The sequence below is a fragment of the Pygoscelis adeliae genome, unplaced genomic scaffold (genome assembly GCF_000699105.1).
Source record: "Pygoscelis adeliae isolate BGI_AS28 unplaced genomic scaffold, ASM69910v1 Scaffold13, whole genome shotgun sequence".
NCBI lineage: Eukaryota > Metazoa > Chordata > Aves > Sphenisciformes > Spheniscidae > Pygoscelis > Pygoscelis adeliae.
The window spans coordinates 2,424,563-2,435,971 of NW_008824499.1; positions in this window are offsets into that span (position 1 = coordinate 2,424,563).

The window sequence follows — 11,409 nt, forward strand, 5'->3', positions numbered from 1 at the left end:
TGAAAAGCTGGACATGAGCCAGCAATGTGCGCTCGCAGCCCAGAAGGCCGATGGTATCCTGGGCTGCATCAGAAGAAACGTGGCCAGCAGGTCGAGGGCGGGGATTCTGCCCCTCTACTCTGCTCTGGTGAGACCCCACCTGCAGTACTGCGTCCAGCTCTGGAGCCCTCAGCACATCCAGAAGAAGGCCACGAAAACGATCAGGGGGATGGAACACCTCTCCTATGAAGAAAGGCTGAGAGAGTTGGGGTCATTCAGCCTGGAGAAGAGAAGACTCTGGGGAGACCTTATAGCAGCCTATCAGTACTTAAAGGGGACTTATAAAAAAGATGGCGGCAAACTTTTTAGCAGGGCCTGTGGCGACAGGACAAGGGGGAATGGCTTTAAACTAAAGGGGGGTAGATACAGACTAGATATAAGGAAGAAATTTTTGACGCTGAGGGTGGTGAAACACTGGCCCAGGTTGCCCAGAGAGGTGGTGGATGCCCCATGCCTGGAAACATTCAAGGTCAGGTTGGACGGGGCTCTGAGCAGCCTGATCTAGTTGAAGATGTCCCTGCCCATGGCAGGGGGGTTGGACTAGATGACCTTTAGGGGTCCCTTCCAACCCAAACTATTCTATGATTCTATGAACATGTTTTCTGATTGGGCTTGTCTGAACACAGGTCTCATGTCAACCAGAACTAGAGGTCATGGAGAGGGGGAGGCACTGATGTATGGTCCTAGATGTAGCATAGTGAGAGGCAGGAATTAGATGTGCCTCACATCAATGTAAGGTTTGTTTTCACATATACACGTATTCGTACTTGCACACACAAAAACACACCCACCCACACTGTCCTATATGGCAAACTCATGGAATGGTAAATTAGACTCTGAGCTTCTTGAAGATGTTTTGGGAAAACATTAAAAGGAGGCCATATTCTAAAGATGTAATGTAAAAGTCTAGTCTCTATTGCTCTAATTTCCAAAACGCCAAGCCCATTCAAGACATACACTTTAAAAAACAAAACACCACAAGAAGATCAAAGATCCCTCTGGGAATACATTCTCTGCACTCTTCAAAGCCAAATGTCCCCTCACTTGCCCCCTTGTAAACCAATTCATTTTAGTGGGAAGAATCTGCTCACAAAATCAGCAGATTCATGCAGTGAAAATAAGTATTCGTACATGTTAACTCAGGGACTGCAAGCAAAACCAAGAGAACCCTCTGTATTTTTCTCTGCCTAATAGAAACAACAGGATTTATACTAATTCTTATTTTCAAACTGCAATTGGTATTTAATCTGCTACCAGGCAGTTTTTTCTTGAGTCATTTTGCACACAGATCAGATGCAACCCCCTTTCCCTGAATTAAAGAGTAAATGAGTGCACCATCTGGCCAGCCCCTTGTCTGATTCAGCCCCAGCGCCTGCGGTGGTATTCCAAAATGTGAGGAATGCTCACCCAGTAGACTCGGTTCACATCCTCCCTCCTATTGACTAAAGCTGCTCTGTCCCCTTCTGGGCCGCTTTATATAAGAATTTGGTGGGAAGACTAGGTCTCTGAAATCTTAACCATCTTCAAATGTGCGTGTGTGTGGTCTGAGCAGGCAGCTTATGCAATGAGAAATGGGAAGCCACTAAAATGATTCTGCTTCTAAATATTTTGACCTTTATTGACATTTATAAGTAGCAGGCAGCTTAATTACCAATTAAAGGAAGTTATTAGCTACAAAAGGAGCCTGTTCTTTCTTTCCTTTATGGCTCCTTTCCCAAACCAGTGCTGTTAGATGAGATTTCTGTGGCAGGACAAGGCAAAGGAGCTCAGGAGACCTAGGCTACTTTACAGCTAACCTATACAGAAATCCTTATAGAAGTCAAAGAACTTTCATAAAGTGGATACTGCAGAGACAGCCCATTCAGAACAATAGACTCTCCATTTCTGTTGGTGTTAAAGCCTTGTATTACAGCACTGTCACGTTGTTCTACATGGAATTGCTTGGTGGGCATTATTGCTGGCTGATTTTCTTTCAAGCACACCCATAAACAAGGGCAATCCAAACTGTATTTGTTTTGGTTTTTTTCACAATATGCATTTAGGGGCTGGCATGAGGAGCTGAAGCTGAGAATATAGAAGTCTTGGCTACTAATCTTGATACACACTGTTAAAACAACTGGAAGTCCTACCCCAGAGATGGATGAATTCCTACAGCAAACAAAGCAGCTCCTTTAAAATCACCTAGACCCCTACACTCTACCTACAGGACTGCATGGGCTAGTAGCTCTACACACATTTATGGTCCTACTAGAGCGTTAGGATAGTTTGCTGGGTGATGGCACTCACAAGAACATCCTAATTAGAAAATATTTATTAGAATGAGCAATGCTCTCCCATAATTTTAGAGTAGCTATCTTTCAATAAAAACAAACTAGGAGAACAGTATACCAAAGCTGCAGTATGAGCAGAGCTCTGATAGATATATACATATATGTATGATTTTTTAAACTAAACTAGTGCTAATATGAATTAAAAATAGCCTCATGAAAGAACTACCCAACTGTACATCCATATTATTTTCAGTTCTGTAACACATATTGATGTTGTTTTAAGAATCTTTATATACGAAGGGAGAAGCAACGTAGATAAGACATAGAAACCCAAAGATAGATACTTAAAACATTATTTCCTCACTGGGTGAATAATCCCAAGGTATAACTTCCCCAGTAACTAGGAAGGTAGCTGCATGATCCAGACCACATTTCAGAGTATATCAAACCCAAGACATCATGGAAGTTCCAGCATTCTCCCAGGCATAGTAATTTAGCTTTTCATCAACTCTCCTCCTGCTTACATCAAAAGAAGTCCCATGATACCTTCCACCAACCTCAGCTTCTGATTTTTCTGACAAATTTCTGGACTCTCAAGCAAGACATTTAAAGTTATTTTTTTCCTTCTCTGAATTTTTTCCCCAGGTCCTCCTGGCTTTTTTTACTCCGTATTCTTTATACCTTCTTTACTGAGTTGGTAATTTACCCTCAGTTTCAGAGGAAAAAAATTTTTACTTGCAACCTATTTGAAACTAAGAGTTTGATCCTGCAATCACTAAAGTCAAAGGCAACAAGGGCGTTCTGTTCAATAGGAATAGAACAGACCCAGAGTTCCTGGACAGTGTGTTTTTAATCAGGGAGCCTTCACATTTAGAAGGAAATAATTTGCATTATATTAGTATTCATTGTCCACCTACACAGGATGGGAAATTTGCTGAACAAAAAGGTTAAGTGTGCTGATGCCAAGAGGGCTTGCCCATTGCAGAGCCGGTCTCAGCAATGAAAGCGTCTCAGCTGTACCTGTTCCAGGAAATTACATCAAAAAACCTCTGCATTCATGGCTCAGGGGAGTCAGACCTGTTTCTTAAAGGTCAGCTGAGATCGCTGTGTGTATTATTTCATCCCAGGAACAGTCCAAGTGCACCAAAACCAAAAATAAAGCTCAAGTGAAAGAAGGTAACAGAAGGGAAGCTGCTGCAGCCCATCTGACACGGTTTACTCAAACATGTCACTTTAGATCAACAGAGAAATGTCCTCCTGCAAAGTGTTTATCAAGGGACCCTTGACTTGAAAAATGATACAAGAGTTCTTTGTGCCTGTTGCAAAAAAGCATATGTGGTCTTTACTATGCAAGACAGTTCTTCCCAGCCTGTCATTTACAGAGTCAGCTGGAGTCTGGGGCTACTTCTGAAGAATCTGTGAAACACGACTGAGACAGAAAAGCCTATTGTCAGAAGGCTACAATTTACTACAGAGATGTAGCCCTCTCCACTGGAAAGTTTTAGGCACCGGCAGTTCAAAAAAAGATTGCAAGTCACTTGCTTAGGTGTTTCATACAAGATGACTTTTTTCTTCCTATAACGTTTGATCTGACATTAGATATTACCTCTGGTGATAAAAGACTTAATTTTCTTTCCAAGAGGCTTCCCAGAGCTCCTATGAGTCCTTTCCCACTGTCTTTTACTAGCTTCATTTATAGTCACTGAATCATTTTTCTCCTCATCTGTCAATTTAAAGCAGAACCTGAAAGTGCAAAGCTTATCTGTTTCCAAACCTTTTTTTCTTTGGATGGATCTCTGATGATGAACAGCACCTTCTTATCCTTGCATGTAAATCTGCTAAGCATGACCGGCAAACCTCTGGAGGTGTCTAGTTACTGCCCTCCTGTCCTGGAGAGTCTACTAGAGACAGTGTGCTCTCCAATACATGTATGCTGCCTGTGACCTCTGAAAAATGTGCTATAAAAATTAATCTGAGGCATAAAGAAGGGACAGAAGGGATAGATGCATTTTAAGTTAATTTAGTCTGAGTCCTTATAATTAATTGCTGGGCGGCTCAGGAAAGCTGGTGGAACACAACAGCTATGGAGATACCCGTCCTGCTTCTTAGCAGAAGCAGCTTCTGTCAGCTTGGTTACATATGGCTCAGCACATGTCAGGTAGGTACCAAAATGTTGTAAGCACTAGAAATTAGCTTGCCACTGGGACAGAAATTAATATAGATTGAACTGAACCATGCAGAAGAAAAAATATACAGCGCTTGAAAACAAAATCTACGAGGCACGTTGGTGTAGGCAGACTCGCTGTCTGCTCAGATTAAAGTAGCTCTTTCCTGTGCTCTGCATTGTGTAAGAGCAGCGAACTCCTCCCAGCCCCTTCAGTCCTGAATACAGAAATAATACAGATTCATCCACCTCTTTGGGAAAAGACTCAAGAAATAAGTTTTCAAGGTGGAAAACACCTTATAGTGGATCACTTCACTGACGTGGCTGTTGAGGATCACTGAACGTCACACCCTAAAAAGCCTGTGCGTCTTTTAGGAAAATGTCTCAAGCTTGATCTTTCTTCTCCTTTGGCAGCTATTCTGGCAGCTTCTTCCTAACCAGCTATTACCGGAGGGATAGAATGGGATCTCACATCCTGTGTGAATGTGTAGTTATCAAATGTCTGAGGAGAAATTATATTCAAAGATATTTTCCTAAAGATTAATAACAAGGAAAGTTTGTGCAAATATCAGCCAAATTAGCTGCTGATGTGCAGGCTCCAAAGACTTGGAAAAGCAAATCAACTCCAAGCTTGCAACAGTGAACAGGTATCAGTAGGAATGAAATATTTGCCTGAATTTTGATGACCTTGAACAATTCAATAAATCACATCACTCCACGTACATGGCTTGATAGGAGTCAGACAGCTGCACTGCCCTTGAGAACTGGGCAGTGGGTTCTGGGAGGAAGGAAATAGTTGCCACATGCAGTAAATAAAAAGAAGTTAAAAAAAAAAATACACACATAGTTCTGCTGCAGAATCATTCCATTCAGCCTGACTAGAAACACAGGCAGCTACAAACCGATCATTCATCTCCAACATAAACACAGATTTGGTTAGACTAGCAGTAACATAGGTTGAGATTTTTAGTAGATGACATAAATAAATGTATTTTTATATTTCCTGACCACATTAAGCTTGAAATCAGAGTTCTAAAATGTGAGCCACACACTATAAGACTTCTAATAGCCAATAAATTCAGATAGTCACAGTGAAGCAATGTTTTCTCCTTAAAGGTACATTTCGCTGCAGTGTATATAAATACAAGGGGACTTGTTTTTTTATGGATTTGAAATTATATGTAGCTGAACATGATCATTCAAAAAAGGTTAAAGTTCTCTTAGGAGGAGAGCAAGATGGAAACCACTTCAGAAGGCACAATCTCAGATTCCAAATATTATTTCTACATGGAAAGACATTAGTAAAGAGATGGGGGGAAGGTTGGGGAAAATTACTTTCTCCCCAAAAGGTACAATCCAGGAAAGGAGAGCTAAAACATCCCAGCTCAAGAACATCAATGTATTCCTCTGTTCCTATCCCACCTCTGCTACACTAAGAAAGCACAAAACAAGTTCTTATCCTGCCCAGTGCATCCAATTCCCATTTGTAAAGTAGGGATTATAGTGCTAGAATTCCTTTAGGTGGTGTTAAAGGAATGAATGATCTTAGAGAATTACCAGTAATACTTAAGAGCTAAAATACTTACATGCTAAAGGTCATTTTAATCTCTAGCCCTTACAGCACTTTAAAGTGGAGATCGGCATTATCATCATGACATCCCACACTGGGAAACTGAATACAACAGATATAATGAATTTTTCGGCTTCTCAGAATGGGTCAGTAGCAACATCAGGACTGATTTTCAGGTGGTAGTTGGCCATACAACACTTAAAAGGTATCTAAGATCCATAAAGGCTGATGTCCGGGCTGATGCCCAGCAGTCAGGGAACTTAATGATGAGAGAACTTGCAGGATCAGAAGGCTGAATTTCAGCACTGCATTGCTCACTAAGCAAGCTCTGGCTGAAGGACAACAGTGCACTGCATGAACTTTGAAGGCAAGTCCTTCGATATGGAACAAAGTCATTTAGGTTTTCGACCTACCACTTTCTGCAGGTCTCTTACGAAGAGACATGTTCCCAGTGGGGGAGCAATAAAGACAGTCAGTGTGTACTGGCTGTACTGCCCGTTATTGACTGAATGTTGTTGGAATAGCCAAGATGAAAATATCTGAGCGCTGATGTCACTTCGATACAATTGCTTTGGAGGCTATTCAGTTTTCCTTGTGGCGCCTATTCATTTTAGGAGACTTGCTGATCTTTGTCTGATGGCTGGAGTTTTATGACCAGAAAGAAATGAAGATGGCAGCTAAGAGCCTCACTTCACAATGAGTAAAATAATCCTTTTAAGGGAGAATTTGTCATTCCTAGCTCAGTTTAAAAACTAGCAGTTGAGACTAAGTAAATGGAATGTACTAGCAGAATAAATGTTAAAACACCAAGTACTTTCAAGTGGAATTTAGCTGCATGATGACAAACAAAACAAAAATAACAACAACCTCTCCACACATCTATGTTAAGGTTGAAAAGTCAAATATTCAAGAGCTGGAAACACCAGAATTAAGGTTGCCTTGCGTAGTCCTAATTCACTTCTCCTGTGTGATACAATTAAAAGATATTTTTCCCCATGGCCTCACACCATTTAGTGGGCAGGGTGAACAGAGTTATTCAATATATCTTTTTTTACCTTTTTGAGCCAATGTGTGGCCTTGGTTTTATTTATAGCATGCAGTTTAAACTCTTCACTGAAAACAGGATTATTCATACCCTTGTGGGTTTTAATATAACACTTATCACAGAAATATTTGCTTCAAAAACATAACGTCTCATGACAAAACCCCTGCCCATGAGGTAGGATGGTAGCACGGTCCCTTCAGTCCAAATGCTTAATCAGAATCAGAGGTCCCACAAGATTGTGTTGATTAGTATGAGATCATCTGAATGTGATATAGTGTATAATATATTCTTGTTTTTAGCAAACCAATGATAACAAAACTCCATTTCTCTGCGAGAGGGCTCCAAAACTTCCAGTGCCATGAGTTCTGTGTTTGAGAAACCATCTGTTTCCTTTCAGGATCATCCATAGAGTTTGCAAACCTTGTTTCTGTGGTTTAAAGCACCTACTTCTAAGACCACCGAGCAAACGACAAGCAAGGCCTAGTCTGAAGCCAAACAATGTAGCAGAGTAAGGCTAGAATGAAATTATTCCTAGCTCACTTGATTTTGGAAGATTTCCACTGAAATTTGCAATTTAAAAGAAAAAATTACTCCCTACCTTTGTTTGCATGCCCTTGTTTAGAAGTCTACCTGCATGTGATCATGTATATACACCTAAAACCAAAGAAGTAGTCATACCTGATTGCAAAAAAACCTGAAACAACTTTACGTTTATAGGATTTTTGTTGGAATACAACAGTACTAATGTTCTTTTTCAGCAGTTAAGCAACCATCAGCAAAGTTTTAGATAAACTTTAATTCAGGGACTACATAATCATTCTTCTCGCAAACAAGACAATTTACATCCACCCTTTTGATTTGGATCTAAGCTACAAATCAAGTAACTCTTCTTTTGAGACATCGTCTTTGTACAAAAAAATGTTACGAGTTCTTCCACCAGTATGAAACCCATTTGAGAAATACAATTTTCAAGTTTATGCAAGCCTGCAATCCCACCTGCACAACCTCTCAGAGAAATCAATTTATGATTCCCTATGTCATACTGCTTGTTTTACATTATAGTCTTAGAGAAAAAAACTTATGTTAGAAATATTTAAAAAAAAAAATACTTACTGTTCTGACAGCCATCGGGATCTCTTTATATTCTTCTGGTCCATATTGCTTATCTCAAACTGTTCCTCAATGATACTCTCTTCAGAGGAGAGGATCTGACAGCTGAAAGAAAAATGCACAATGCTTACAGTTTATATCCACAAGACTGGAAATTTGGCATGTCTGGAGGCTTTAGCATTATTATTATTATTATTATTACAAATGTATTTTGGAATTTGTATCTTTGGCATAACTGGAAGATTCATTGTAAAGAATGTAGCTCTTTTTTAAAATGTGTTAAATCAGCTTGGATTATTTCAAATTCAAGTCCTTCAGCAATGACTGTAACTAAGATTCTTTTTTGATTTGATGTAGTAAAAAGAAAGTTAACAAACATGATCTCAAGTATCACTTAGCAGCATCTTTAAAAATACCACCATTATTATCCTAGGATGCAGCTACCTGAAACACTGGCACTGCTACAACCTGCGTTGGATCAAGACAGTTTTGTTAGTTAGAATGGCTTTTTTCTTTAATTCAAAGCTATTTTAAAGTTTAAAAAAATTAAGAAAACCAAACAAATAATCCCTAACTGGAACTACTACTATCCAGCATCTCTTCTGCTCTGGATTTACAAGGACATGCTTAATTCACAATGTAAGTTACCCCACTGTAACACCTCCTAGTTTAAGGCAAGATCTCGAATTTATGCAGACAGAAGTTCATCCTACTGTCTAGATTATAAATCCATCCTCCCACCCACCACTATTCTTTAGTAGTATTAGTACTACAGCTCAATACAAATCAGTTGTAATAGCACCAGGGATCTTCCATTGCAGACATGGACTTCACTTAATTAACTAAGTGTTGTATAAACACAGCAGGGAAAAAAAAATTATCCCTTCCTCAAAGACATTGATGCAATTGTTTTGTTATTCTAGCATGAGGATCACAAGGCATTTTGCAGTTAAGTCTCTCAGGAAGGAAGACTGTATTTTCTGTTTTACAGATGGGAGACTTGAGGAGGAATGAGTTCAGTAGCAAGACACAATGAATTACGCTTTCTCTCTGAAAGTGGACATACTCCGAGTGCTGGACTGAAAGCTCACTGATTTTCCATTTTTGCAGAAATTCGCAATTTAACCCGGTTTAGAAGCACCCACTTCCTCAGCCTGATGGAGAGACTACCCACTATCCATCTGATGCTCTCAGCTGAGCTCACTGAATTGCTCTCAGTGCAAAAATGCCTGTTCAAAGGAATGCATACAGGCTCACTAATACACTGGGAAACAGAAGTCAATGTTGCTTCATCTACATGCCTTAGGAAGCTATGGTGACGTAACAGTTGCCACAGATACTATACAAGGTACAACTTATAATTATCTTACTGCCAACATCTGGTCAAGTTTACGATGGGAATCTTATAAAGCTTCTAGTTACACCTCCTCGTGCTTTTCTGAGCTTGGATTCAATCTCAGCTCAGGGTTGGTTGGTTGTTTTTTTTTTTTAAGTTAATAAAGGCATTCTCTGATTCACTGCAATGTTTCAATGAATTATTTCCATTATTCCCTTTTTCACTGCCTAAAATTGAAAATAACGCTCCTGAAATTTTAACCCTTCACATCACAAAGTGACAAAGGCTCTCAGAATCTCATCTAAGCCATGCTGTAACTAGCTAGACTTTCTACCGATTTAGTCAGCTCTGGATCAGTCCCCAAAACAATAAGGGGGCTGCGATACAGCAAAACACCGGGGCAGATATTTCACTTTAAGAATACATTAAACCTCTGTTGGCATCACTTGGTATTCTACTTGAGTAGAAGTTGCTAATGAGTACCAGTAAGGCCTCATCTCTGAAATTTATCCCTGAAAAGGCAAAAGTAAAAGCCATTGGTTTTTTTTTTTTCTGGTTTGTTTGTTTGTTTTAATAAATAAGCTGCCACCAAACATGCCACCAAACAACTGTCACTATAAGAGGTCACCCCAGCTGTACAAGAATTGAGATTATCCTAGCTCATCTTCACACTTTCCCCATGAAGTTTAAAAGTTTACCTAGGAAATAAGGAGCCTGGCAGTTTAGAAAGCAGTTCTCTCAGGCTGTGCTCATGTGAGTAAAGTCTTCCTTTCCCTCGCAGACCTGACACTCCAGTCCCATTGACAGCTATCCTGAGACTGCAGAGTACCTTTTGCATTCCTTTGCTGCTCTTCTCCACATGTACTGTCCAGGCAGAAAGAGACAGATCCTTACCGCTGAACTAGTATTAGTAGTTCATCCATGACTAACAGATTTCCGACGCACTGGTACCCTGTGCAGCACTTTTCACTAGCATTTTTCAAAGTGGTCTGCAAAGTGGGTGGTGATCAGCATTGCAACCATTTCACAGGTGAAGGGACCGAGGAAGCAAGCCCGGGGTCAGCCTGGCACTCCCCTGACTCTCCCCAAGCTCCTCCAGTGCTGTGCAATGCTGCCTCTTGGTGGAGCACAGCTAAATGCTCTGCAAGGCTCTCAACTTTTCTCTGCAGCCTAAACCTCCAGACTTGAACAGCAGCAAAACTAGTCTCAGTGTCTTTAGTTACTAAGGTGCTTTATCTGTCCACTTCCTTACAATTTGTGTCTGCCTGCTGCATGAGAAAAGGACTAATGTCATACCTTCTAGGGTAGCATTAAAGATAAAATGCCCAAAGGGTGTGTTTTAAAACTGGTAGTTAAATTGGACAGCCAGAAGCACTGAATTTGAATGTTTCATAAGCCAAGTTGAATATCCATAGAAAGAACAGTCATATGATTTTAGTAATGAGCTAATTCAACTAATTCAATGATGAACTAATTCAACCCCTTCCAAAACAATTCATGAACTCTTACTCATTTTCAATTTACAGTGCTTGGGGACCTTCATTAATTATCACTATTCCTAGTTGTTATATGTATTTTCGTTATGTATTTTCGTTATGGGTGCAGTGTAAAGATAAACATGGAAAAAAATATAGCTGTGCCTTTTTATTCATACTCACAAACAGTGATGGGAATACCTCCAAAAGCATTCTCGATGTTTTGTAGTTGTCAAGACACTTCATTTTCTCTCATTCCCAAGCTTCAGAAGCTTCCTCTTTGTGATTGCAAACAGATGATGGTAGAGCATACAATTAGACTAATACAAGTAAATTCCAATCAGTGGTAGCCTGCAGCAGCTTCTCAGTGTTCACATCAAATGGAGCCAACTCTTAGCAT